Genomic DNA, 26,169 nt, shown 5'->3' on the forward strand with positions numbered 1-26,169 from the left:
TTTTGTTTTAAATCAAGAGATAGAGCGAATTAAAAGACTTTTAAATGGAAATGATTTTTTATTTTACATCAAGAGATAGAGCGAATTAAAAGACTTTCAAGCGGAAATGATTTTTTATTTTACATCAAGAGATAGAGCGAATTAAAAGACTTTCAAGCGGAAATGATTTTTTATTCTATATCAAGAGATAGAGTGAATTAAAGAAGCTTGAAAATTCTAAATTAGTATAATTTTGATAAAAACTAAAGGTCTACAGCACCCGGTATTCCCAGGCGGTCACCCATCCAAGTACTAACCGGGCTCGACGTTGCTTAGCTTCAGTGATCGGACGAGAACTGGCGTTTTCAACGTGATATGGCCGTAGACATTTAGTAAGCTTCAACAGACGCTAATGAGAAACGTGGCAATAATCAGCGAACGCCCATTGGACAATATAGTCACGGCTTGGTGAGCATTATTATAACTCTGCGTTAATAGCGTGTCTCGAAGAGCGCATCAGTGTCTACGGCCATATCACGTTGAAAACGCCAGTTCTCGTCCGATCACTGAAGCTAAGCAACGTCGAGCCCGGTTAGTACTTGGATGGGTGACCGCCTGGGAATACCGGGTGCTGTAGACTTTTTATTTATTTTTACATCTTGCTATCTTCATCGCGATCTTCGCGCTATCTTCATCTACATGTACATGTACATGTTCATGTACATGAACATGTACTACGTATGCGTTATATATATATACATATACTATGTACTACGTACGTGTAGTGTGTAACAGTATATATAACTTTGCTGCTGCATTTCCGCGTCAAAACCCTTCTGGCAAGCGTGATCAATTAAAGCGCGACACTTTTTGTAGTCGAAGGATGTACTCTACTCGTGTATAACGAAAACTGTTGCAGCGTCCGATCTCAACATAAAAATAACATATTCTCACTTTTAATCCGAAGAAATCTCTTTTAAAGGAAGTTTGTTACTTTTTCTCGACATAAAGTGACGCGCTATCGTAGATCTTATTAGTTTACCGGCTATCTAATGTCTACGCGTGTAAAGACAGGTGAGTAGTAAGCGCCGTTCTTTGGCTTGTTCTTCTCATCTACGAGTTCGAAAGAAAACAGCCCTACATAGAAAGCTTTTACTTACGCGAACAGGTGTGTTAAAAAGATGTTCACGTCGAACCAAATAAAGCGATGCTTTAGAAATGGTGTAATAGCCTCCAAACGAGTACGCTCGCGTTCGACCGCCGCGCGAGTAGCTTCAACTCCTAACGAAACAATCGTAGTACGTCTACTATATACACGTGTAAATTAGGATTCGTTTGCTCTCTCAACATCTGAAAGAGCGGTTAATCGCGCTGCAACGAAACATTCATGCGTACCATGTAAACTAGGATTCGTTCGCTCTCTCAATATTTGAAAGAGCGGTCAATCGCGCTGCCGGTTATTCGTCCAGCTCGCTCATTAGCTATGAAAAGCTATCGAGTTACTTCGAACGCATAGCTTAAAACTTTGCCATTGCGTAACGAATATTCCCGGCTCAAACGAATCGTTGATATTGTGCAAATTAGGAGTCGTGTGTACTCTCATACTTCGACGGCGTGGTTGTTCGCGCTCGATAATATTCGACTCGTTCACTCATTGGCTAAACGCATAGCGTTCAAGATCTCGCCGATTCGTACGAAGGTTGCAGGCTCGTTACCGCCGCTTCACGCGCTTTAGATTATTTCGTCAGCATTTTGAAAACTACGGTAAATATTTTCCTTTTAAATAATTATAATCGCGTGGAAATGACCTTACGCGAAAGTAGGCTTTTCGCTAGAGATAGTTCCGCAAAGATAAAAACTGATGGAGCAACCTTAGCTACGCGCTGGCCCGCGCTCATCACCGAACTTAGTTGCCGTCGTAACGTAGATTCCACGTTCCGGTTTGTAATTCGTTTCGAAACTTTTTGACACAATTTACCTTTTAGACTTTTACGCATCCGCGAGTACGGTTTTGTTTCATCACGATCGAAGACGATCGCTCGAGTTTACATTACGAGAATGCGTATTTTGCGGCGAAAGGCCGAGTCGAGTTTCGTTTAGTTATTTATTTTAGCTTTTAGGTAAACTCGTAACGCCGACATACGAGTTGCGCAATTAAAAGGAAATCTTAACGCGAGTTTCTTGAGCTATTACGCCGCGCAAAATGAAAACGAATCGAAATTATATCCTCTTTAAAATACACGGGTAGCAGCGGCGCATGGCTGGTGAAGATGAGGAGATTGAAGCTAGCCGGATAGCATCAAGTACTAATAATATTCATATTATCCAGTTTCGGCTAAAACCTTTGAATGGAAATGATTTTTTATTTTATATCAAAAGATAGAGCGAATTAAAAGACTTTTAAATGGAAATGATTTTTTATTTTATATCAAGAGATAGAGCGAATTAAGAGACTTTTAAATGGAAATGATTTTTTGTTTTAAATCAAGAGATAGAGCGAATTAAAAGACTTTTAAATGGAAATGATTTTTTATTTTACATCAAGAGATAGAGCGAATTAAAAGACTTTCAAGCGGAAATGATTTTTTATTCTATATCAAGAGATAGAGTGAATTAAAGAAGCTTGAAAATTCTAAATTAGTATAATTTTGATAAAAACTAAAGGTCTACAGCACCCGGTATTCCCAGGCGGTCACCCATCCAAGTACTAACCGGGCTCGACGTTGCTTAGCTTCAGTGATCGGACGAGAACTGGCGTTTTCAACGTGATATGGCCGTAGACATTTAGTAAGCTTCAACAGACGCTAATGAGAAACGTGGCAATAATCAGCGAACGCCCATTGGACAATATAGTCACGGCTTGGTGAGCATTATTATAACTCTGCGTTAATAGCGTGTCTCGAAGAGCGCATCAGTGTCTACGGCCATATCACGTTGAAAACGCCAGTTCTCGTCCGATCACTGAAGCTAAGCAACGTCGAGCCCGGTTAGTACTTGGATGGGTGACCGCCTGGGAATACCGGGTGCTGTAGACTTTTTATTTATTTTTACATCTTGCTATCTTCATCGCGATCTTCGCGCTATCTTCATCTACATGTACATGTACATGTTCATGTACATGAACATGTACTACGTATGCGTTATATATATATACATATACTATGTACTACGTACGTGTAGTGTGTAACAGTATATATAACTTTGCTGCTGCATTTCCGCGTCAAAACCCTTCTGGCAAGCGTGATCAATTAAAGCGCGACACTTTTTGTAGTCGAAGGATGTACTCTACTCGTGTATAACGAAAACTGTTGCAGCGTCCGATCTCAACATAAAAATAACATATTCTCACTTTTAATCCGAAGAAATCTCTTTTAAAGGAAGTTTGTTACTTTTTCTCGACATAAAGTGACGCGCTATCGTAGATCTTATTAGTTTACCGGCTATCTAATGTCTACGCGTGTAAAGACAGGTGAGTAGTAAGCGCCGTTCTTTGGCTTGTTCTTCTCATCTACGAGTTCGAAAGAAAACAGCCCTACATAGAAAGCTTTTACTTACGCGAACAGGTGTGTTAAAAAGATGTTCACGTCGAACCAAATAAAGCGATGCTTTAGAAATGGTGTAATAGCCTCCAAACGAGTACGCTCGCGTTCGACCGCCGCGCGAGTAGCTTCAACTCCTAACGAAACAATCGTAGTACGTCTACTATATACACGTGTAAATTAGGATTCGTTTGCTCTCTCAACATCTGAAAGAGCGGTTAATCGCGCTGCAACGAAACATTCATGCGTACCATGTAAACTAGGATTCGTTCGATGAAAAGCTATCGAGTTACTAGGAAGTAACTCGATAGCTTTTCATAGCTAATGAGCGAGCTGGACGAATAACCGGCAGCGCGATTGACCGCTCTCTCTCAATATTTGAAAGAGCGGTCAATCGCGCTGCCGGTTATTCGTCCAGCTCGCTCATTAGCTATGAAAAGCTATCGAGTTACTTCGAACGCATAGCTTAAAACTTTGCCATTGCGTAACGAATATTCCCGGCTCAAACGAATCGTTGATATTGTGCAAATTAGGAGTCGTGTGTACTCTCATACTTCGACGGCGTGGTTGTTCGCGCTCGATAATATTCGACTCGTTCACTCATTGGCTAAACGCATAGCGTTCAAGATCTCGCCGATTCGTACGAAGGTTGCAGGCTCGTTACCGCCGCTTCACGCGCTTTAGATTATTTCGTCAGCATTTTGAAAACTACGGTAAATATTTTCCTTTTAAATAATTATAATCGCGTGGAAATGACCTTACGCGAAAGTAGGCTTTTCGCTAGAGATAGTTCCGCAAAGATAAAAACTGATGGAGCAACCTTAGCTACGCGCTGGCCCGCGCTCATCACCGAACTTAGTTGCCGTCGTAACGTAGATTCCACGTTCCGGTTTGTAATTCGTTTCGAAACTTTTTGACACAATTTACCTTTTAGACTTTTACGCATCCGCGAGTACGGTTTTGTTTCATCACGATCGAAGACGATCGCTCGAGTTTACATCACGAGAATGCGTATTTTGCGGCGAAAGGCCGAGTCGAGTTTCGTTTAGTTATTTATTTTAGCTTTTAGGTAAACTCGTAACGCCGACATACGAGTTGCGCAATTAAAAGGAAATCTTAACGCGAGTTTCTTGAGCTATTACGCCGCGCGAAATGAAAACGAATCGAAATTATATCCTCTTTAAAATACACGGGTAGCAGCGGCGCATGGCTGGTGAAGATGAGGAGATTGAAGCTAGCCGGATAGCATCAAGTACTAATAATATTCATATTATCCAGTTTCGGCTAAAACCTTTGAATGGAAATGATTTTTTATTTTATATCAAAAGATAGAGCGAATTAAAAGACTTTTAAATGGAAATGATTTTTTATTTTATATCAAAAGATAGAGCGAATTAAAAGACTTTTAAATGGAAATGATTTTTTATTTTATATCAAGAGATAGAGCGAATTAAGAGACTTTTAAATGGAAATGATTTTTTGTTTTAAATCAAGAGATAGAGCGAATTAAAAGACTTTTAAATGGAAATGATTTTTTGTTTTAAATCAAGAGATAGAGCGAATTAAAAGACTTTTAAATGGAAATGATTTTTTATTTTACAACAAGAGATAGAGCGAATTAAAAGACTTTCAAGCGGAAATGATTTTTTATTTTACATCAAGAGATAGAGCGAATTAAAAGACTTTTAAATGGAAATGATTTTTTATTTTATATCAAGAGATAGAGCGAATTAAGAGACTTTTAAATGGAAATGATTTTTTGTTTTAAATCAAGAGATAGAGCGAATTAAAAGACTTTTAAATGGAAATGATTTTTTATTTTACATCAAGAGATAGAGCGAATTAAAAGACTTTCAAGCGGAAATGATTTTTTATTTTACATCAAGAGATAGAGCGAATTAAAAGACTTTCAAGCGGAAATGATTTTTTATTCTATATCAAGAGATAGAGTGAATTAAAGAAGCTTGAAAATTCTAAATTAGTATAATTTTGATAAAAACTAAAGGTCTACAGCACCCGGTATTCCCAGGCGGTCACCCATCCAAGTACTAACCGGGCTCGACGTTGCTTAGCTTCAGTGATCGGACGAGAACTGGCGTTTTCAACGTGATATGGCCGTAGACATTTAGTAAGCTTCAACAGACGCTAATGAGAAACGTGGCAATAATCAGCGAACGCCCATTGGACAATATAGTCACGGCTTGGTGAGCATTATTATAACTCTGCGTTAATAGCGTGTCTCGAAGAGCGCATAAGTGTCTACGGCCATATCACGTTGAAAACGCCAGTTCTCGTCCGATCACTGAAGCTAAGCAACGTCGAGCCCGGTTAGTACTTGGATGGGTGACCGCCTGGGAATACCGGGTGCTGTAGACTTTTTATTTATTTTTACATCTTGCTATCTTCATCGCGATCTTCGCGCTATCTTCATCTACATGTACATGTACATGTTCATGTACATGAACATGTACTACGTATGCGTTATATATATATACATATACTATGTACTACGTACGTGTAGTGTGTAACAGTATATATAACTTTGCTGCTGCATTTCCGCGTCAAAACCCTTCTGGCAAGCGTGATCAATTAAAGCGCGACACTTTTTGTAGTCGAAGGATGTACTCTACTCGTGTATAACGAAAACTGTTGCAGCGTCCGATCTCAACATAAAAATAACATATTCTCACTTTTAATCCGAAGAAATCTCTTTTAAAGGAAGTTTGTTACTTTTTCTCGACATAAAGTGACGCGCTATCGTAGATCTTATTAGTTTACCGGCTATCTAATGTCTACGCGTGTAAAGACAGGTGAGTAGTAAGCGCCGTTCTTTGGCTTGTTCTTCTCATCTACGAGTTCGAAAGAAAACAGCCCTACATAGAAAGCTTTTACTTACGCGAACAGGTGTGTTAAAAAGATGTTCACGTCGAACCAAATAAAGCGATGCTTTAGAAATGGTGTAATAGCCTCCAAACGAGTACGCTCGCGTTCGACCGCCGCGCGAGTAGCTTCAACTCCTAACGAAACAATCGTAGTACGTCTACTATATACACGTGTAAATTAGGATTCGTTTGCTCTCTCAACATCTGAAAGAGCGGTTAATCGCGCTGCAACGAAACATTCATGCGTACCATGTAAACTAGGATTCGTTCGCTCTCTCAATATTTGAAAGAGCGGTCAATCGCGCTGCCGGTTATTCGTCCAGCTCGCTCATTAGCTATGAAAAGCTATCGAGTTACTTCGAACGCATAGCTTAAAACTTTGCCATTGCGTAACGAATATTCCCGGCTCAAACGAATCGTTGATATTGTGCAAATTAGGAGTCGTGTGTACTCTCATACTTCGACGGCGTGGTTGTTCGCGCTCGATAATATTCGACTCGTTCACTCATTGGCTAAACGCATAGCGTTCAAGATCTCGCCGATTCGTACGAAGGTTGCAGGCTCGTTACCGCCGCTTCACGCGCTTTAGATTATTTCGTCAGCATTTTGAAAACTACGGTAAATATTTTCCTTTTAAATAATTATAATCGCGTGGAAATGACCTTACGCGAAAGTAGGCTTTTCGCTAGAGATAGTTCCGCAAAGATAAAAACTGATGGAGCAACCTTAGCTACGCGCTGGCCCGCGCTCATCACCGAACTTAGTTGCCGTCGTAACGTAGATTCCACGTTCCGGTTTGTAATTCGTTTCGAAACTTTTTGACACAATTTACCTTTTAGACTTTTACGCATCCGCGAGTACGGTTTTGTTTCATCACGATCGAAGACGATCGCTCGAGTTTACATTACGAGAATGCGTATTTTGCGGCGAAAGGCCGAGTCGAGTTTCGTTTAGTTATTTATTTTAGCTTTTAGGTAAACTCGTAACGCCGACATACGAGTTGCGCAATTAAAAGGAAATCTTAACGCGAGTTTCTTGAGCTATTACGCCGCGCAAAATGAAAACGAATCGAAATTATATCCTCTTTAAAATACACGGGTAGCAGCGGCGCATGGCTGGTGAAGATGAGGAGATTGAAGCTAGCCGGATAGCATCAAGTACTAATAATATTCATATTATCCAGTTTCGGCTAAAACCTTTGAATGGAAATGATTTTTTATTTTATATCAAAAGATAGAGCGAATTAAAAGACTTTTAAATGGAAATGATTTTTTATTTTATATCAAGAGATAGAGCGAATTAAGAGACTTTTAAATGGAAATGATTTTTTGTTTTAAATCAAGAGATAGAGCGAATTAAAAGACTTTTAAATGGAAATGATTTTTTATTTTACATCAAGAGATAGAGCGAATTAAAAGACTTTCAAGCGGAAATGATTTTTTATTCTATATCAAGAGATAGAGTGAATTAAAGAAGCTTGAAAATTCTAAATTAGTATAATTTTGATAAAAACTAAAGGTCTACAGCACCCGGTATTCCCAGGCGGTCACCCATCCAAGTACTAACCGGGCTCGACGTTGCTTAGCTTCAGTGATCGGACGAGAACTGGCGTTTTCAACGTGATATGGCCGTAGACATTTAGTAAGCTTCAACAGACGCTAATGAGAAACGTGGCAATAATCAGCGAACGCCCATTGGACAATATAGTCACGGCTTGGTGAGCATTATTATAACTCTGCGTTAATAGCGTGTCTCGAAGAGCGCATCAGTGTCTACGGCCATATCACGTTGAAAACGCCAGTTCTCGTCCGATCACTGAAGCTAAGCAACGTCGAGCCCGGTTAGTACTTGGATGGGTGACCGCCTGGGAATACCGGGTGCTGTAGACTTTTTATTTATTTTTACATCTTGCTATCTTCATCGCGATCTTCGCGCTATCTTCATCTACATGTACATGTACATGTTCATGTACATGAACATGTACTACGTATGCGTTATATATATATACATATACTATGTACTACGTACGTGTAGTGTGTAACAGTATATATAACTTTGCTGCTGCATTTCCGCGTCAAAACCCTTCTGGCAAGCGTGATCAATTAAAGCGCGACACTTTTTGTAGTCGAAGGATGTACTCTACTCGTGTATAACGAAAACTGTTGCAGCGTCCGATCTCAACATAAAAATAACATATTCTCACTTTTAATCCGAAGAAATCTCTTTTAAAGGAAGTTTGTTACTTTTTCTCGACATAAAGTGACGCGCTATCGTAGATCTTATTAGTTTACCGGCTATCTAATGTCTACGCGTGTAAAGACAGGTGAGTAGTAAGCGCCGTTCTTTGGCTTGTTCTTCTCATCTACGAGTTCGAAAGAAAACAGCCCTACATAGAAAGCTTTTACTTACGCGAACAGGTGTGTTAAAAAGATGTTCACGTCGAACCAAATAAAGCGATGCTTTAGAAATGGTGTAATAGCCTCCAAACGAGTACGCTCGCGTTCGACCGCCGCGCGAGTAGCTTCAACTCCTAACGAAACAATCGTAGTACGTCTACTATATACACGTGTAAATTAGGATTCGTTTGCTCTCTCAACATCTGAAAGAGCGGTTAATCGCGCTGCAACGAAACATTCATGCGTACCATGTAAACTAGGATTCGTTCGATGAAAAGCTATCGAGTTACTAGGAAGTAACTCGATAGCTTTTCATAGCTAATGAGCGAGCTGGACGAATAACCGGCAGCGCGATTGACCGCTCTCTCTCAATATTTGAAAGAGCGGTCAATCGCGCTGCCGGTTATTCGTCCAGCTCGCTCATTAGCTATGAAAAGCTATCGAGTTACTTCGAACGCATAGCTTAAAACTTTGCCATTGCGTAACGAATATTCCCGGCTCAAACGAATCGTTGATATTGTGCAAATTAGGAGTCGTGTGTACTCTCATACTTCGACGGCGTGGTTGTTCGCGCTCGATAATATTCGACTCGTTCACTCATTGGCTAAACGCATAGCGTTCAAGATCTCGCCGATTCGTACGAAGGTTGCAGGCTCGTTACCGCCGCTTCACGCGCTTTAGATTATTTCGTCAGCATTTTGAAAACTACGGTAAATATTTTCCTTTTAAATAATTATAATCGCGTGGAAATGACCTTACGCGAAAGTAGGCTTTTTGCTAGAGATAGTTCCGCAAAGATAAAAACTGATGGAGCAACCTTAGCTACGCGCTGGCCCGCGCTCATCACCGAACTTAGTTGCCGTCGTAACGTAGATTCCACGTTCCGGTTTGTAATTCGTTTCGAAACTTTTTGACACAATTTACCTTTTAGACTTTTACGCATCCGCGAGTACGGTTTTGTTTCATCACGATCGAAGACGATCGCTCGAGTTTACATTACGAGAATGCGTATTTTGCGGCGAAAGGCCGAGTCGAGTTTCGTTTAGTTATTTATTTTAGCTTTTAGGTAAACTCGTAACGCCGACATACGAGTTGCGCAATTAAAAGGAAATCTTAACGCGAGTTTCTTGAGCTATTACGCCGCGCGAAATGAAAACGAATCGAAATTATATCCTCTTTAAAATACACGGGTAGCAGCGGCGCATGGCTGGTGAAGATGAGGAGATTGAAGCTAGCCGGATAGCATCAAGTACTAATAATATTCATATTATCCAGTTTCGGCTAAAACCTTTGAATGGAAATGATTTTTTATTTTATATCAAAAGATAGAGCGAATTAAAAGACTTTTAAATGGAAATGATTTTTTATTTTATATCAAAAGATAGAGCGAATTAAAAGACTTTTAAATGGAAATGATTTTTTATTTTATATCAAGAGATAGAGCGAATTAAGAGACTTTTAAATGGAAATGATTTTTTGTTTTAAATCAAGAGATAGAGCGAATTAAAAGACTTTTAAATGGAAATGATTTTTTATTTTACATCAAGAGATAGAGCGAATTAAAAGACTTTCAAGCGGAAATGATTTTTTATTTTACATCAAGAGATAGAGCGAATTAAAAGACTTTCAAGCGGAAATGATTTTTTATTCTATATCAAGAGATAGAGTGAATTAAAGAAGCTTGAAAATTCTAAATTAGTATAATTTTGATAAAAACTAAAGGTCTACAGCACCCGGTATTCCCAGGCGGTCACCCATCCAAGTACTAACCGGGCTCGACGTTGCTTAGCTTCAGTGATCGGACGAGAACTGGCGTTTTCAACGTGATATGGCCGTAGACATTTAGTAAGCTTCAACAGACGCTAATGAGAAACGTGGCAATAATCAGCGAACGCCCATTGGACAATATAGTCACGGCTTGGTGAGCATTATTATAACTCTGCGTTAATAGCGTGTCTCGAAGAGCGCATCAGTGTCTACGGCCATATCACGTTGAAAACGCCAGTTCTCGTCCGATCACTGAAGCTAAGCAACGTCGAGCCCGGTTAGTACTTGGATGGGTGACCGCCTGGGAATACCGGGTGCTGTAGACTTTTTATTTATTTTTACATCTTGCTATCTTCATCGCGATCTTCGCGCTATCTTCATCTACATGTACATGTACATGTTCATGTACATGAACATGTACTACGTATGCGTTATATATATATACATATACTATGTACTACGTACGTGTAGTGTGTAACAGTATATATAACTTTGCTGCTGCATTTCCGCGTCAAAACCCTTCTGGCAAGCGTGATCAATTAAAGCGCGACACTTTTTGTAGTCGAAGGATGTACTCTACTCGTGTATAACGAAAACTGTTGCAGCGTCCGATCTCAACATAAAAATAACATATTCTCACTTTTAATCCGAAGAAATCTCTTTTAAAGGAAGTTTGTTACTTTTTCTCGACATAAAGTGACGCGCTATCGTAGATCTTATTAGTTTACCGGCTATCTAATGTCTACGCGTGTAAAGACAGGTGAGTAGTAAGCGCCGTTCTTTGGCTTGTTCTTCTCATCTACGAGTTCGAAAGAAAACAGCCCTACATAGAAAGCTTTTACTTACGCGAACAGGTGTGTTAAAAAGATGTTCACGTCGAACCAAATAAAGCGATGCTTTAGAAATGGTGTAATAGCCTCCAAACGAGTACGCTCGCGTTCGACCGCCGCGCGAGTAGCTTCAACTCCTAACGAAACAATCGTAGTACGTCTACTATATACACGTGTAAATTAGGATTCGTTTGCTCTCTCAACATCTGAAAGAGCGGTTAATCGCGCTGCAACGAAACATTCATGCGTACCATGTAAACTAGGATTCGTTCGCTCTCTCAATATTTGAAAGAGCGGTCAATCGCGCTGCCGGTTATTCGTCCAGCTCGCTCATTAGCTATGAAAAGCTATCGAGTTACTTCGAACGCATAGCTTAAAACTTTGCCATTGCGTAACGAATATTCCCGGCTCAAACGAATCGTTGATATTGTGCAAATTAGGAGTCGTGTGTACTCTCATACTTCGACGGCGTGGTTGTTCGCGCTCGATAATATTCGACTCGTTCACTCATTGGCTAAACGCATAGCGTTCAAGATCTCGCCGATTCGTACGAAGGTTGCAGGCTCGTTACCGCCGCTTCACGCGCTTTAGATTATTTCGTCAGCATTTTGAAAACTACGGTAAATATTTTCCTTTTAAATAATTATAATCGCGTGGAAATGACCTTACGCGAAAGTAGGCTTTTCGCTAGAGATAGTTCCGCAAAGATAAAAACTGATGGAGCAACCTTAGCTACGCGCTGGCCCGCGCTCATCACCGAACTTAGTTGCCGTCGTAACGTAGATTCCACGTTCCGGTTTGTAATTCGTTTCGAAACTTTTTGACACAATTTACCTTTTAGACTTTTACGCATCCGCGAGTACGGTTTTGTTTCATCACGATCGAAGACGATCGCTCGAGTTTACATTACGAGAATGCGTATTTTGCGGCGAAAGGCCGAGTCGAGTTTCGTTTAGTTATTTATTTTAGCTTTTAGGTAAACTCGTAACGCCGACATACGAGTTGCGCAATTAAAAGGAAATCTTAACGCGAGTTTCTTGAGCTATTACGCCGCGCAAAATGAAAACGAATCGAAATTATATCCTCTTTAAAATACACGGGTAGCAGCGGCGCATGGCTGGTGAAGATGAGGAGATTGAAGCTAGCCGGATAGCATCAAGTACTAATAATATTCATATTATCCAGTTTCGGCTAAAACCTTTGAATGGAAATGATTTTTTATTTTATATCAAAAGATAGAGCGAATTAAAAGACTTTTAAATGGAAATGATTTTTTATTTTATATCAAGAGATAGAGCGAATTAAGAGACTTTTAAATGGAAATGATTTTTTGTTTTAAATCAAGAGATAGAGCGAATTAAAAGACTTTTAAATGGAAATGATTTTTTATTTTACATCAAGAGATAGAGCGAATTAAAAGACTTTCAAGCGGAAATGATTTTTTATTCTATATCAAGAGATAGAGTGAATTAAAGAAGCTTGAAAATTCTAAATTAGTATAATTTTGATAAAAACTAAAGGTCTACAGCACCCGGTATTCCCAGGCGGTCACCCATCCAAGTACTAACCGGGCTCGATGTTGCTTAGCTTCAGTGATCGGACGAGAACTGGCGTTTTCAACGTGATATGGCCGTAGACATTTAGTAAGCTTCAACAGACGCTAATGAGAAACGTGGCAATAATCAGCGAACGCCCATTGGACAATATAGTCACGGCTTGGTGAGCATTATTATAACTCTGCGTTAATAGCGTGTCTCGAAGAGCGCATCAGTGTCTACGGCCATATCACGTTGAAAACGCCAGTTCTCGTCCGATCACTGAAGCTAAGCAACGTCGAGCCCGGTTAGTACTTGGATGGGTGACCGCCTGGGAATACCGGGTGCTGTAGACTTTTTATTTATTTTTACATCTTGCTATCTTCATCGCGATCTTCGCGCTATCTTCATCTACATGTACATGTACATGTTCATGTACATGAACATGTACTACGTATGCGTTATATATATATACATATACTATGTACTACGTACGTGTAGTGTGTAACAGTATATATAACTTTGCTGCTGCATTTCCGCGTCAAAACCCTTCTGGCAAGCGTGATCAATTAAAGCGCGACACTTTTTGTAGTCGAAGGATGTACTCTACTCGTGTATAACGAAAACTGTTGCAGCGTCCGATCTCAACATAAAAATAACATATTCTCACTTTTAATCTGAAGAAATCTCTTTTAAAGGAAGTTTGTTACTTTTTCTCGACATAAAGTGACGCGCTATCGTAGATCTTATTAGTTTACCGGCTATCTAATGTCTACGCGTGTAAAGACAGGTGAGTAGTAAGCGCCGTTCTTTGGCTTGTTCTTCTCATCTACGAGTTCGAAAGAAAACAGCCCTACATAGAAAGCTTTTACTTACGCGAACAGGTGTGTTAAAAAGATGTTCACGTCGAACCAAATAAAGCGATGCTTTAGAAATGGTGTAATAGCCTCCAAACGAGTACGCTCGCGTTCGACCGCCGCGCGAGTAGCTTCAACTCCTAACGAAACAATCGTAGTACGTCTACTATATACACGTGTAAATTAGGATTCGTTTGCTCTCTCAACATCTGAAAGAGCGGTTAATCGCGCTGCAACGAAACATTCATGCGTACCATGTAAACTAGGATTCGTTCGCTCTCTCAATATTTGAAAGAGCGGTCAATCGCGCTGCCGGTTATTCGTCCAGCTCGCTCATTAGCTATGAAAAGCTATCGAGTTACTTCGAACGCATAGCTTAAAACTTTGCCATTGCGTAACGAATATTCCCGGCTCAAACGAATCGTTGATATTGTGCAAATTAGGAGTCGTGTGTACTCTCATACTTCGACGGCGTGGTTGTTCGCGCTCGATAATATTCGACTCGTTCACTCATTGGCTAAACGCATAGCGTTCAAGATCTCGCCGATTCGTACGAAGGTTGCAGGCTCGTTACCGCCGCTTCACGCGCTTTAGATTATTTCGTCAGCATTTTGAAAACTACGGTAAATATTTTCCTTTTAAATAATTATAATCGCGTGGAAATGACCTTACGCGAAAGTAGGCTTTTCGCTAGAGATAGTTCCGCAAAGATAAAAACTGATGGAGCAACCTTAGCTACGCGCTGGCCCGCGCTCATCACCGAACTTAGTTGCCGTCGTAACGTAGATTCCACGTTCCGGTTTGTAATTCGTTTCGAAACTTTTTGACACAATTTACCTTTTAGACTTTTACGCATCCGCGAGTACGGTTTTGTTTCATCACGATCGAAGACGATCGCTCGAGTTTACATTACGAGAATGCGTATTTTGCGGCGAAAGGCCGAGTCGAGTTTCGTTTAGTTATTTATTTTAGCTTTTAGGTAAACTCGTAACGCCGACATACGAGTTGCGCAATTAAAAGGAAATCTTAACGCGAGTTTCTTGAGCTATTACGCCGCGCAAAATGAAAACGAATCGAAATTATATCCTCTTTAAAATACACGGGTAGCAGCGGCGCATGGCTGGTGAAGATGAGGAGATTGAAGCTAGCCGGATAGCATCAAGTACTAATAATATTCATATTATCCAGTTTCGGCTAAAACCTTTGAATGGAAATGATTTTTTATTTTATATCAAAAGATAGAGCGAATTAAAAGACTTTTAAATGGAAATGATTTTTTATTTTATATCAAAAGATAGAGCGAATTAAAAGACTTTTAAATGGAAATGATTTTTTATTTTATATCAAGAGATAGAGCGAATTAAGAGACTTTTAAATGGAAATGATTTTTTGTTTTAAATCAAGAGATAGAGCGAATTAAAAGACTTTTAAATGGAAATGATTTTTTATTTTACATCAAGAGATAGAGCGAATTAAAAGACTTTCAAGCGGAAATGATTTTTTATTTTACATCAAGAGATAGAGCGAATTAAAAGACTTTCGAGCGGAAATGATTTTTTATTCTATATCAAGAGATAGAGTGAATTAAAGAAGCTTGAAAATTCTAAATTAGTATAATTTTGATAAAAACTAAAGGTCTACAGCACCCGGTATTCCCAGGCGGTCACCCATCCAAGTACTAACCGGGCTCGACGTTGCTTAGCTTCAGTGATCGGACGAGAACTGGCGTTTTCAACGTGATATGGCCGTAGACATTTAGTAAGCTTCAACAGACGCTAATGAGAAACGTGGCAATAATCAGCGAACGCCCATTGGACAATATAGTCACGGCTTGGTGAGCATTATTATAACTCTGCGTTAATAGCGTGTCTCGAAGAGCGCATCAGTGTCTACGGCCATATCACGTTGAAAACGCCAGTTCTCGTCCGATCACTGAAGCTAAGCAACGTCGAGCCCGGTTAGTACTTGGATGGGTGACCGCCTGGGAATACCGGGTGCTGTAGACTTTTTATTTATTTTTACATTTTGCTATCTTCATCGCGATCTTCGCGCTATCTTCATCTACATGTACATGTACATGTTCATGTACATGAACATGTACTACGTATGCGTTATATATATATACATATACTATGTACTATGTACTATGTACTACGTACGTGTAGTGTGTAACAGTATATATAACTTTGCTGCTGCATTTCCGCGTCAAAACCCTTCTGGCAAGCGTGATCAATTAAAGCGCGACACTTTTTGTAGTCGAAGGATGTACTCTACTCGTGTATAACGAAAACTGTTGCAGCGTCCGATCTCAACATAAAAATAACATATTCTCACTTTTAATCCGAAGAAATCTCTTTTAAAGGAAGTTTGTTACTTTTTCTCGACATAAAGTGACGCGCTATCGTAGATCTTATTAGTTTACCGGCTATCTAATGTCTACGCGTGTAAAGACAGGTGAGTAGTAAGCGCCGTTCTTTGGCTTGTTCTTCTCATCTACGAGTTCGAAAGAAAACAGCCCTACATAGAAAGCTTTTACTTACGCGAACAGGTGTGTTAAAAAGATGTTCACGTCGAACCAAATAAAGCGATGCTTTAGAAATGGTGTAATAGCCTCCAAACGAGTACGCTCGCGTTCGACCGCCGCGCGAGTAGCTTCAACTCCTAACGAAACAATCGTAGTACGTCTACTATATACACGTGTAAATTAGGATTCGTTTGCTCTTTCAACATCTGAAAGAGCGGTTAATCGCGCTGCAACGAAACATTCATGCGTACCATGTAAACTAGGATTCGTTCGCTCTCTCAATATTTGAAAGAGCGGTCAATCGCGCTGCCGGTTATTCGTCCAGCTCGCTCATTAGCTATGAAAAGCTATCGAGTTACTTCGAACGCATAGCTTAAAACTTTGCCATTGCGTAACGAATATTCCCGGCTCAAACGAATCGTTGATATTGTGCAAATTAGGAGTCGTGTGTACTCTCATACTTCGACGGCGTGGTTGTTCGCGCTCGATAATATTCGACTCGTTCACTCATTGGCTAAACGCATAGCGTTCAAGATCTCGCCGATTCGTACGAAGGTTGCAGGCTCGTTACCGCCGCTTCACGCGCTTTAGATTATTTCGTCAGCATTTTGAAAACTACGGTAAATATTTTCCTTTTAAATAATTATAATCGCGTGGAAATGACCTTACGCGAAAGTAGGCTTTTCGCTAGAGATAGTTCCGCAAAGATAAAAACTGATGGAGCAACCTTAGCTACGCGCTGGCCCGCGCTCATCACCGAACTTAGTTGCCGTCGTAACGTAGATTCCACGTTCCGGTTTGTAATTCGTTTCGAAACTTTTTGACACAATTTACCTTTTAGACTTTTACGCATCCGCGAGTACGGTTTTGTTTCATCACGATCGAAGACGATCGCTCGAGTTTACATTACGAGAATGCGTATTTTGCGGCGAAAGGCCGAGTCGAGTTTCGTTTAGTTATTTATTTTAGCTTTTAGGTAAACTCGTAACGCCGACATACGAGTTGCGCAATTAAAAGGAAATCTTAACGCGAGTTTCTTGAGCTATTACGCCGCGCAAAATGAAAACGAATCGAAATTATATCCTCTTTAAAATACACGGGTAGCAGCGGCGCATGGCTGGTGAAGATGAGGAGATTGAAGCTAGCCGGATAGCATCAAGTACTAATAATATTCATATTATCCAGTTTCGGCTAAAACCTTTGAATGGAAATGATTTTTTATTTTATATCAAAAGATAGAGCGAATTAAAAGACTTTTAAATGGAAATGATTTTTTATTTTATATCAAAAGATAGAGCGAATTAAAAGACTTTTAAATGGAAATGATTTTTTATTTTATATCAAGAGATAGAGCGAATTAAGAGACTTTTAAATGGAAATGATTTTTTGTTTTAAATCAAGAGATAGAGCGAATTAAAAGACTTTTAAATGGAAATGATTTTTTATTTTACATCAAGAGATAGAGCGAATTAAAAGACTTTCAAGCGGAAATGATTTTTTATTTTACATCAAGAGATAGAGCGAATTAAAAGACTTTCAAGCGGAAATGATTTTTTATTCTATATCAAGAGATAGAGTGAATTAAAGAAGCTTGAAAATTCTAAATTAGTATAATTTTGATAAAAACTAAAGGTCTACAGCACCCGGTATTCCCAGGCGGTCACCCATCCAAGTACTAACCGGGCTCGACGTTGCTTAGCTTCAGTGATCGGACGAGAACTGGCGTTTTCAACGTGATATGGCCGTAGACATTTAGTAAGCTTCAACAGACGCTAATGAGAAACGTGGCAATAATCAGCGAACGCCCATTGGACAATATAGTCACGGCTTGGTGAGCATTATTATAACTCTGCGTTAATAGCGTGTCTCGAAGAGCGCATCAGTGTCTACGGCCATATCACGTTGAAAACGCCAGTTCTCGTCCGATCACTGAAGCTAAGCAACGTCGAGCCCGGTTAGTACTTGGATGGGTGACCGCCTGGGAATACCGGGTGCTGTAGACTTTTTATTTATTTTTACATCTTGCTATCTTCATCGCGATCTTCGCGCTATCTTCATCTACATGTACATGTACATGTTCATGTACATGAACATGTACTACGTATGCGTTATATATATATACATATACTATGTACTACGTACGTGTAGTGTGTAACAGTATATATAACTTTGCTGCTGCATTTCCGCGTCAAAACCCTTCTGGCAAGCGTGATCAATTAAAGCGCGACACTTTTTGTAGTCGAAGGATGTACTCTACTCGTGTATAACGAAAACTGTTGCAGCGTCCGATCTCAACATAAAAATAACATATTCTCACTTTTAATCCGAAGAAATCTCTTTTAAAGGAAGTTTGTTACTTTTTCTCGACATAAAGTGACGCGCTATCGTAGATCTTATTAGTTTACCGGCTATCTAATGTCTACGCGTGTAAAGACAGGTGAGTAGTAAGCGCCGTTCTTTGGCTTGTTCTTCTCATCTACGAGTTCGAAAGAAAACAGCCCTACATAGAAAGCTTTTACTTACGCGAACAGGTGTGTTAAAAAGATGTTCACGTCGAACCAAATAAAGCGATGCTTTAGAAATGGTGTAATAGCCTCCAAACGAGTACGCTCGCGTTCGACCGCCGCGCGAGTAGCTTCAACTCCTAACGAAACAATCGTAGTACGTCTACTATATACACGTGTAAATTAGGATTCGTTTGCTCTCTCAACATCTGAAAGAGCGGTTAATCGCGCTGCAACGAAACATTCATGCGTACCATGTAAACTAGGATTCGTTCGCTCTCTCAATATTTGAAAGAGCGGTCAATCGCGCTGCCGGTTATTCGTCCAGCTCGCTCATTAGCTATGAAAAGCTATCGAGTTACTTCGAACGCATAGCTTAAAACTTTGCCATTGCGTAACGAATATTCCCGGCTCAAACGAATCGTTGATATTGTGCAAATTAGGAGTCGTGTGTACTCTCATACTTCGACGGCGTGGTTGTTCGCGCTCGATAATATTCGACTCGTTCACTCATTGGCTAAACGCATAGCGTTCAAGATCTCGCCGATTCGTACGAAGGTTGCAGGCTCGTTACCGCCGCTTCACGCGCTTTAGATTATTTCGTCAGCATTTTGAAAACTACGGTAAATATTTTCCTTTTAAATAATTATAATCGCGTGGAAATGACCTTACGCGAAAGTAGGCTTTTCGCTAGAGATAGTTCCGCAAAGATAAAAACTGATGGAGCAACCTTAGCTACGCGCTGGCCCGCGCTCATCACCGAACTTAGTTGCCGTCGTAACGTAGATTCCACGTTCCGGTTTGTAATTCGTTTCGAAACTTTTTGACACAATTTACCTTTTAGACTTTTACGCATCCGCGAGTACGGTTTTGTTTCATCACGATCGAAGACGATCGCTCGAGTTTACATTACGAGAATGCGTATTTTGCGGCGAAAGGCCGAGTCGAGTTTCGTTTAGTTATTTATTTTAGCTTTTAGGTAAACTCGTAACGCCGACATACGAGTTGCGCAATTAAAAGGAAATCTTAACGCGAGTTTCTTGAGCTATTACGCCGCGCGAAATGAAAACGAATCGAAATTATATCCTCTTTAAAATACACGGGTAGCAGCGGCGCATGGCTGGTGAAGATGAGGAGATTGAAGCTAGCCGGATAGCATCAAGTACTAATAATATTCATATTATCCAGTTTCGGCTAAAACCTTTGAATGGAAATGATTTTTTATTTTATATCAAAAAATAGAGCGAATTAAAAGACTTTTAAATGGAAATGATTTTTTATTTTATATCAAAAGATAGAGCGAATTAAAAGACTTTTAAATGGAAATGATTTTTTATTTTATATCAAGAGATAGAGCGAATTAAGAGACTTTTAAATGGAAATGATTTTTTGTTTTAAATCAAGAGATAGAGCGAATTAAAAGACTTTTAAATGGAAATGATTTTTTATTTTACATCAAGAGATAGAGCGAATTAAAAGACTTTCAAGCGGAAATGATTTTTTATTTTACATCAAGAGATAGAGCGAATTAAAAGACTTTCGAGCGGAAATGATTTTTTATTCTATATCAAGAGATAGAGTGAATTAAAGAAGCTTGAAAATTCTAAATTAGTATAATTTTGATAAAAACTAAAGGTCTACAGCACCCGGTATTCCCAGGCGGTCACCCATCCAAGTACTAACCGGGCTCGACGTTGCTTAGCTTCAGTGATCGGACGAGAACTGGCGTTTTCAACGTGATATGGCCGTAGACATTTAGTAAGCTTCAACAGACGCTAATGAGAAACGTGGCAATAATCAGCGAACGCCCATTGGACAATATAGTCACGGCTTGGTGAGCATTATTATAACTCTGCGTTAATAGCGTGTCTCGAAGAGCGCATCAGTGTCTACGGCCATATCACGTTGAAAACGCCAGTTCTCGTCCGATCACTGAAGCTAAGCAACGTCGAGCCCGGTTAGTACTTGGATGGGTGACCGCCTGGGAATACCGGGTGCTGTAGACTTTTTATTTATTTTTACATCTTGCTATCTTCATCGCGATCTTCGCGCTATCTTCATCTACATGTACATGTACATGTTCATGTACATGAACATGTACTACGTATGCGTTATATATATATACATATACTATGTACTACGTACGTGTAGTGTGTAACAGTATATATAACTTTGCTGCTGCATTTCCGCGTCAAAACCCTTCTGGCAAGCGTGATCAATTAAAGCGCGACACTTTTTGTAGTCGAAGGATGTACTCTACTCGTGTATAACGAAAACTGTTGCAGCGTCCGATCTCAACATAAAAATAACATATTCTCACTTTTAATCCGAAGAAATCTCTTTTAAAGGAAGTTTGTTACTTTTTCTCGACATAAAGTGACGCGCTATCGTAGATCTTATTAGTTTACCAGCTATCTAATGTCTACGCGTGTAAAGACAGGTGAGTAGTAAGCGCCGTTCTTTGGCTTGTTCTTCTCATCTACGAGTTCGAAAGAAAACAGCCCTACATAGAAAGCTTTTACTTACGCGAACAGGTGTGTTAAAAAGATGTTCACGTCGAACCAAATAAAGCGATGCTTTAGAAATGGTGTAATAGCCTCCAAACGAGTACGCTCGCGTTCGACCGCCGCGCGAGTAGCTTCAACTCCTAACGAAACAATCGTAGTACGTCTACTATATACACGTGTAAATTAGGATTCGTTTGCTCTCTCAACATCTGAAAGAGCGGTTAATCGCGCTGCAACGAAACATTCATGCGTACCATGTAAACTAGGATTCGTTCGCTCTCTCAATATTTGAAAGAGCGGTCAATCGCGCTGCCGGTTATTCGTCCAGCTCGCTCATTAGCTATGAAAAGCTATCGAGTTACTTCGAACGCATAGCTTAAAACTTTGCCATTGCGTAACGAATATTCCCGGCTCAAACGAATCGTTGATATTGTGCAAATTAGGAGTCGTGTGTACTCTCATACTTCGACGGCGTGGTTGTTCGCGCTCGATAATATTCGACTCGTTCACTCATTGGCTAAACGCATAGCGTTCAAGATCTCGCCGATTCGTACGAAGGTTGCAGGCTCGTTACCGCCGCTTCACGCGCTTTAGATTATTTCGTCAGCATTTTGAAAACTACGGTAAATATTTTCCTTTTAAATAATTATAATCGCGTGGAAATGACCTTACGCGAAAGTAGGCTTTTCGCTAGAGATAGTTCCGCAAAGATAAAAACTGATGGAGCAACCTTAGCTACGCGCTGGCCCGCGCTCATCACCGAACTTAGTTGCCGTCGTAACGTAGATTCCACGTTCCGGTTTGTAATTCGTTTCGAAACTTTTTGACACAATTTACCTTTTAGACTTTTACGCATCCGCGAGTACGGTTTTGTTTCATCACGATCGAAGACGATCGCTCGAGTTTACATTACGAGAATGCGTATTTTGCGGCGAAAGGCCGAGTCGAGTTTCGTTTAGTTATTTATTTTAGCTTTTAGGTAAACTCGTAACGCCGACATACGAGTTGCGCAATTAAAAGGAAATCTTAACGCGAGTTTCTTGAGCTATTACGCCGCGCGAAATGAAAACGAATCGAAATTATATCCTCTTAAAATACACGGGTAGCAGCGGCGCATGGCTGTGTGAAGATGAGGAGATTGAAGCTAGCCGGATAGCATCAAGTACTAATAATATTCATATTATCCAGTTTCGGCTAAAACCTTTGAATGGAAATGATTTTTTATTTTATATCAAAAGATAGAGCGAATTAAAAGACTTTTAAATGGAAATGATTTTTTATTTTATATCAAAAGATAGAGCGAATTAAAAGACTTTTAAATGGAAATGATTTTTTATTTTATATCAAGAGATAGAGCGAATTAAGAGACTTTTAAATGGAAATGATTTTTTGTTTTAAATCAAGAGATAGAGCGAATTAAAAGACTTTTAAATGGAAATGATTTTTATTTTACATCAAGAGATAGAGCGAATTAAAAGACTTTCAAGCGGAAATGATTTTTTATTTTACATCAAGAGATAGAGCGAATTAAAAGACTTTCAAGCGGAAATGATTTTTTATTCTATATCAAGAGATAGAGTGAATTAAAGAAGCTTGAAAATTCTAAATTAGTATAATTTTGATAAAAACTAAAGGTCTACAGCACCCGGTATTCCCAGGCGGTCACCCATCCAAGTACTAACCCGGGCTCGACGTTGCTTAGCTTCAGTGATCGGACGAGAACTGGCGTTTTCAACGTGATATGGCCGTAGACACTTAGTAAGCTTCAACAGACGCTAATGAGAAACGTGGCAATAATCAGCGAACGCCCATTGGACAATATAGTCACGGCTTGGTGAGCATTATTATAACTCTGCGTTAATAGCGTGTCTCGAAGAGCGCATCAGTGTCTACGGCCATATCACGTTGAAAACGCCAGTTCTCGTCCGATCACTGAAGCTAAGCAACGTCGAGCCCGGTTAGTACTTGGATGGGTGGACCGCCTGGGAATACCGGGTGCTGTAGACTTTTTATTTATTTTTACATCTTGCTATCTTCATCGCGATCTTCGCGCTATCTTCATCTACATGTACATGTACATGTTCATGTACATGAACATGTACTACGTATGCGTTATATATATATACATATACTAAGTACTATGTACTATGTACTACGTACGTGTAGTGTGTAACAGTATATATAACTTTGCTGCTGCATTTCCGCGTCAAAACCCTTCTGGCAAGCGTGATCAATAAAGCGCGACACTTTTTGTAGTCGAAGGAACTCGTGTATAACGAAAACTGTTGCAGCGTCCGATCTCAACATAAAAATAACATATTCTCACTTTTAATCCGAAGAAATCTCTTTTAAAGGAAGTTTGTTACTTTTTCTCGACATAAAGTGACGCGCTATCGTAGATCTTATTAGTTTACCGGCTATCTAATGTCTACGCGTGTAAAGACAGGTGAGTAGTAAGCGCCGTTCTTTGGCTTGTTCTTCTCATCTACGAGTTCGAAAGAAAACAGCCCTACATTATAAAAGCTTTTACTTACGCGAACAGGTGTGTTAAAAAGATGTTCACGTCGAACCAAATAAAGCGATGCTTTAGAAATGGTGTAATAGCCTCCAAACGAGTACGCTCGCGTTCGACCGCCGCGCGAGTAGCTTCAACTCCTAACGAAACAATCGTAGTACGTCTACTATATACACGTGTAAATTAGGATTCGTTTGCTCTCTCAACATCTGAAAGAGCGGTTAATCGCGCTGCAACGAAACATTCATGCGTACCATGTAAACTAGGATTCGTTCGCTCTCTCAATATTTGAAAGAGCGGTCAATCGCGCTGCCGGTTATTCGTCCAGCTCGCTCATTAGCTATGAAAAGCTATCGAGTTACTTCGAACGCATAGCTTAAAACTTTGCCATTGCGTAACGAATATTCCCGGCTCAAACGAATCGTTGATATTGTGCAAATTAGGAGTCGTGTGTACTCTCATACTTCGACGGCGTGGTTGTTCGCGCTCGATAATATTCGACTCGTTCACTCATTGGCTAAACGCATAGCGTTCAAGATCTCGCCGATTCGTACGAAGGTTGCAGGCTCGTTACCGCCGCTTCACGCGCTTTAGATTATTTCGTCAGCATTTTGAAAACTACGGTAAATATTTTCCTTTTAAATAATTATAATCGCGTGGAAATGACCTTACGCGAAAGTAGGCTTTTCGCTAGAGATAGTTCCGCAAAGATAAAAACTGATGGAGCAACCTTAGCTACGCGCTGGCCCGCGCTCATCACCGAACTTAGTTGCCGTCGTAACGTAGATTCCACGTTCCGGTTTGTAATTCGTTTCGAAACTTTTTGACACAATTTACCTTTTAGACTTTTACGCATCCGCGAGTACGGTTTTGTTTCATCACGATCGAAGACGATCGCTCGAGTTTACATTACGAGAATGCGTATTTTGCGGCGAAAGGCCGAGTCGAGTTTCGTTTAGTTATTTATTTTAGCTTTTAGGTAAACTCGTAACGCCGACATACGAGTTGCGCAATTAAAAGGAAATCTTAACGCGAGTTTCTTGAGCTATTACGCCGCGCAAAATGAAAACGAATCGAAATTATATCCTCTTTAAAATACACGGGTAGCAGCGGCGCATGGCTGGTGAAGATGAGGAGATTGAAGCTAGCCGGATAGCATCAAGTACTAATAATATTCATATTATCCAGTTTCGGCTAAAACCTTTGAATGGAAATGATTTTTTATTTTATATCAAAAGATAGAGCGAATTAAAAGACTTTTAAATGGAAATGATTTTTTATTTTATATCAAAAGATAGAGCGAATTAAAAGACTTTTAAATGGAAATGATTTTTTATTTTATATCAAGAGATAGAGCGAATTAAGAGACTTTTAAATGGAAATGATTTTTTGTTTTAAATCAAGAGATAGAGCGAATTAAAAGACTTTTAAATGGAAATGATTTTTTATTTTACATCAAGAGATAGAGCGAATTAAAAGACTTTCAAGCGGAAATGATTTTTTATTTTACATCAAGAGATAGAGCGAATTAAAAGACTTTCAAGCGGAAATGATTTTTTATTCTATATCAAGAGATAGAGTGAATTAAAGAAGCTTGAAAATTCTAAATTAGTATAATTTTGATAAAAACTAAAGGTCTACAGCACCCGGTATTCCCAGGCGGTCACCCATCCAAGTACTAACCGGGCTCGACGTTGCTTAGCTTCAGTGATCGGACGAGAACTGGCGTTTTCAACGTGATATGGCCGTAGACATTTAGTAAGCTTCAACAGACGCTAAATGAGAAACGTGGCAATAATCAGCGAACGCCCATTGGACAATATAGTCACGGCTTGGTGAGCATTATTATAACTCTGCGTTAATAGCGTGTCTCGAAGAGCGCATCAGTGTCTACGGCCATATCACGTTGAAAACGCCAGTTCTCGTCCGATCACTGAAGCTAAGCAACGTCGAGCCCGGTTAGTACTTGGATGGGTGACCGCCTGGGAATACCGGGTGCTGTAGACTTTTTATTTATTTTTACATCTTGCTATCTTCATCGCGATCTTCGCGCTATCTTCATCTACATGTACATGTACATGTTCATGTACATGAACATGTACTACGTATGCGTTATATATATATACATATACTATGTACTATGTACTATGTACTACGTACGTGTAGTGTGTAACAGTATATATAACTTTGCTGCTGCATTTCCGCGTCAAAACCCTTCTGGCAAGCGTGATCAATTAAAGCGCGACACTTTTTGTAGTCGAAGGATGTACTCTACTCGTGTATAACGAAAACTGTTGCAGCGTCCGATCTCAACATAAAAATAACATATTCTCA

The 26,169-nt window shown here is 39.8% G+C and overlaps 22 non-coding genes across 22 annotated transcripts; 11 read left to right on the forward strand and 11 right to left on the reverse strand.

Moving 5' to 3' along the window:
- Nucleotides 1-247: 247 nt before the first annotated feature.
- Nucleotides 248-366, reverse strand: LOC137409504 (5S ribosomal RNA). Its single transcript, XR_010980720.1, has one exon. It is a non-coding gene; the product is annotated as a 5S ribosomal RNA (ribosomal RNA).
- Nucleotides 367-500: 134 nt separating this feature from the next.
- On the forward strand, nucleotides 501-619 carry LOC137409042 (5S ribosomal RNA). Its single transcript, XR_010980290.1, has one exon. It is a non-coding gene; the product is annotated as a 5S ribosomal RNA (ribosomal RNA).
- A 2,023-nt stretch (nucleotides 620-2,642) lies between these two features.
- LOC137409505 (5S ribosomal RNA) lies at nucleotides 2,643-2,761 on the reverse strand. Its single transcript, XR_010980721.1, has one exon. It is a non-coding gene; the product is annotated as a 5S ribosomal RNA (ribosomal RNA).
- Nucleotides 2,762-2,895: 134 nt separating this feature from the next.
- On the forward strand, nucleotides 2,896-3,014 carry LOC137409043 (5S ribosomal RNA). The gene has a single exon (XR_010980291.1). It is a non-coding gene; the product is annotated as a 5S ribosomal RNA (ribosomal RNA).
- Nucleotides 3,015-5,522: 2,508 nt separating this feature from the next.
- LOC137409506 (5S ribosomal RNA) lies at nucleotides 5,523-5,641 on the reverse strand. The gene has a single exon (XR_010980722.1). It is a non-coding gene; the product is annotated as a 5S ribosomal RNA (ribosomal RNA).
- A 134-nt stretch (nucleotides 5,642-5,775) lies between these two features.
- Nucleotides 5,776-5,894, forward strand: LOC137409045 (5S ribosomal RNA). Its single transcript, XR_010980292.1, has one exon. It is a non-coding gene; the product is annotated as a 5S ribosomal RNA (ribosomal RNA).
- A 2,023-nt stretch (nucleotides 5,895-7,917) lies between these two features.
- LOC137409507 (5S ribosomal RNA) lies at nucleotides 7,918-8,036 on the reverse strand. The gene has a single exon (XR_010980723.1). It is a non-coding gene; the product is annotated as a 5S ribosomal RNA (ribosomal RNA).
- A 134-nt stretch (nucleotides 8,037-8,170) lies between these two features.
- LOC137409046 (5S ribosomal RNA) lies at nucleotides 8,171-8,289 on the forward strand. Its single transcript, XR_010980293.1, has one exon. It is a non-coding gene; the product is annotated as a 5S ribosomal RNA (ribosomal RNA).
- A 2,228-nt stretch (nucleotides 8,290-10,517) lies between these two features.
- Nucleotides 10,518-10,636, reverse strand: LOC137409509 (5S ribosomal RNA). Its single transcript, XR_010980725.1, has one exon. It is a non-coding gene; the product is annotated as a 5S ribosomal RNA (ribosomal RNA).
- A 134-nt stretch (nucleotides 10,637-10,770) lies between these two features.
- Nucleotides 10,771-10,889, forward strand: LOC137409047 (5S ribosomal RNA). Its single transcript, XR_010980294.1, has one exon. It is a non-coding gene; the product is annotated as a 5S ribosomal RNA (ribosomal RNA).
- Nucleotides 10,890-12,912: 2,023 nt separating this feature from the next.
- Nucleotides 12,913-13,031, reverse strand: LOC137409165 (5S ribosomal RNA). Its single transcript, XR_010980404.1, has one exon. It is a non-coding gene; the product is annotated as a 5S ribosomal RNA (ribosomal RNA).
- Nucleotides 13,032-13,165: 134 nt separating this feature from the next.
- LOC137409048 (5S ribosomal RNA) lies at nucleotides 13,166-13,284 on the forward strand. The gene has a single exon (XR_010980295.1). It is a non-coding gene; the product is annotated as a 5S ribosomal RNA (ribosomal RNA).
- Nucleotides 13,285-15,419: 2,135 nt separating this feature from the next.
- On the reverse strand, nucleotides 15,420-15,538 carry LOC137409510 (5S ribosomal RNA). Its single transcript, XR_010980726.1, has one exon. It is a non-coding gene; the product is annotated as a 5S ribosomal RNA (ribosomal RNA).
- Nucleotides 15,539-15,672: 134 nt separating this feature from the next.
- On the forward strand, nucleotides 15,673-15,791 carry LOC137409049 (5S ribosomal RNA). The gene has a single exon (XR_010980296.1). It is a non-coding gene; the product is annotated as a 5S ribosomal RNA (ribosomal RNA).
- A 2,149-nt stretch (nucleotides 15,792-17,940) lies between these two features.
- Nucleotides 17,941-18,059, reverse strand: LOC137409511 (5S ribosomal RNA). The gene has a single exon (XR_010980727.1). It is a non-coding gene; the product is annotated as a 5S ribosomal RNA (ribosomal RNA).
- Nucleotides 18,060-18,193: 134 nt separating this feature from the next.
- LOC137409051 (5S ribosomal RNA) lies at nucleotides 18,194-18,312 on the forward strand. Its single transcript, XR_010980298.1, has one exon. It is a non-coding gene; the product is annotated as a 5S ribosomal RNA (ribosomal RNA).
- Nucleotides 18,313-20,447: 2,135 nt separating this feature from the next.
- LOC137409512 (5S ribosomal RNA) lies at nucleotides 20,448-20,566 on the reverse strand. The gene has a single exon (XR_010980728.1). It is a non-coding gene; the product is annotated as a 5S ribosomal RNA (ribosomal RNA).
- A 134-nt stretch (nucleotides 20,567-20,700) lies between these two features.
- Nucleotides 20,701-20,819, forward strand: LOC137409052 (5S ribosomal RNA). The gene has a single exon (XR_010980299.1). It is a non-coding gene; the product is annotated as a 5S ribosomal RNA (ribosomal RNA).
- Nucleotides 20,820-22,953: 2,134 nt separating this feature from the next.
- Nucleotides 22,954-23,073, reverse strand: LOC137409166 (5S ribosomal RNA). The gene has a single exon (XR_010980405.1). It is a non-coding gene; the product is annotated as a 5S ribosomal RNA (ribosomal RNA).
- A 134-nt stretch (nucleotides 23,074-23,207) lies between these two features.
- On the forward strand, nucleotides 23,208-23,327 carry LOC137409204 (5S ribosomal RNA). The gene has a single exon (XR_010980441.1). It is a non-coding gene; the product is annotated as a 5S ribosomal RNA (ribosomal RNA).
- A 2,142-nt stretch (nucleotides 23,328-25,469) lies between these two features.
- LOC137409513 (5S ribosomal RNA) lies at nucleotides 25,470-25,588 on the reverse strand. Its single transcript, XR_010980729.1, has one exon. It is a non-coding gene; the product is annotated as a 5S ribosomal RNA (ribosomal RNA).
- Nucleotides 25,589-25,723: 135 nt separating this feature from the next.
- Nucleotides 25,724-25,842, forward strand: LOC137409053 (5S ribosomal RNA). The gene has a single exon (XR_010980300.1). It is a non-coding gene; the product is annotated as a 5S ribosomal RNA (ribosomal RNA).
- Nucleotides 25,843-26,169: the final 327 nt, after the last annotated feature.

Source organism: Watersipora subatra, chromosome 11, assembly GCF_963576615.1.
Source record: "Watersipora subatra chromosome 11, tzWatSuba1.1, whole genome shotgun sequence".
NCBI classification, from domain to species: domain Eukaryota; kingdom Metazoa; phylum Bryozoa; class Gymnolaemata; order Cheilostomatida; family Watersiporidae; genus Watersipora; species Watersipora subatra.